This window comes from Octopus bimaculoides, chromosome 4, assembly GCF_001194135.2.
Source record: "Octopus bimaculoides isolate UCB-OBI-ISO-001 chromosome 4, ASM119413v2, whole genome shotgun sequence".
Taxonomy (NCBI): domain Eukaryota; kingdom Metazoa; phylum Mollusca; class Cephalopoda; order Octopoda; family Octopodidae; genus Octopus; species Octopus bimaculoides.
Genome location: NC_068984.1, coordinates 116,942,401 through 116,944,086, shown reverse-complemented (window position 1 = coordinate 116,944,086; position 1,686 = coordinate 116,942,401).

The following is a 1,686-nucleotide window of genomic DNA, read 5'->3' as shown; positions in this document are numbered from 1 at the left end:
CAAATCGACTCCAGGACTTATTCTTTGGAAGCCTAGTACTTATTCTATCGGTCTCTTTTACAGAACCGCTAAGTTATGGGGACGTAAACACACCAGCATCGGTTGTGAAGCGATGTTGAGGAGACAAGCATAGACACACAAACACACACACACACACACACACACATATTTATATATATATATATATATATATACGACGGGCTTCTTTCAGTTTCCGTCTACCACTCACAAGGCTTTGGTCGGCCTGAGGCTATAGTAGAAGACACTTGCCCAAGGTGCCACGCAGTGGGACTGAACCCGGGACCATGTGGTTGGTATGCAAGCTACTTACCACACAGCCATTCCTGCGCCTATTTACTTAATTTACAAGCATATTATCTACCATACTCGAAATATTCAGGTCTAGAAGAAATTAAGTATTTTGATGCACTAGATCAGGGGTTTTCAAACTTTTTGACTTGTGGACCCATTTATATTTCAGGCTTTACCTTAGGGAACCCCTTATAAACGCTTATGAAATTTATACATAAATATTTGCTTAAAATATATATTTTTGCATTTATTTATTTAACAGTATTTAACAAATAGGTTTATTGTCAATTAAAAGATTTCGATTAAAAAACATATAAAATCAAATTGCCCATTAAAAGTATTTGCTGTCTACGGACCCCCTGTCTTGTCCTTGCGGACCACAGTTTGAAAATCCCTGCACTAGATAATTCCCAACGTTATTCTTCAGGAATCCCTATGGTGTTTTTACTCTCTAGTTTTAATTGCATTCCGGTTGATCACTTTAAACGTTACTATAGTATGTGTGTGTGTGTGCGTGCGTGCGCGAGAGAGAGAGAGCGTTTATAAGACTGTTTAACCCTCGGCCAACACTGATCGTGCACAATTCTGATTACAGGAGTTGCATACGTAACATGTTACGTCTTATCCTGTAACAATGATTATACATCAATGTTTTTATTTAAGAGCGTAAAGTGTGCGCATTATTTGAAAGTGTGAATAGAAACATCGCTGTGTGGTGAGAAGTTTGCTTCCCAACCACATGCTTCCGGGTTCAGTTCCACTGCGTGGCACATTGGGCAAGTGCCGTCTACTATAGCCTCGGACCGACCAAAGCCTTGTGAGTGAATTTGGTGGACGGGAAACTAAAAGAAGCCCGTCGTATATGTGGCTTTCCGTTTTCCTATGTGTTCGTTCCGTTGTCTGTAATTCATTGTTCTAACGTCCTGTACCCTGATATGCATATATATACACATGTAGATGTAAGTATGTACATATATGTGTGTATACATGTATATATATTCTTTGTATTATTATATATATATATATATATATATATATATATATATATATGTGTGTGTGTGTGTGTGTGTATACACATATATATGTATATGTATGTATTTGTGTGTCTATTTGTCCCACCGCCATCGTTTGACAGCCAATGTTGGTGTGTTAACATCCTCGCAATTAGCGGTTCGGCAAAAGTGACCGATAGAATAAGTACCATAAGTCATGGGGTCGATTTGTTCGACTAAAGACAGTGCTCCAACAAGGCCGCAGTCAAATGTCTGCAACAAGTAAAATAATGTGTGTGCGTAAATGAGTAACAAAAGATGTACAGTTGTCTCTGTTAGCCATTGATATTTTATTCGGAAATACTATAGAAAGTACCTTTAT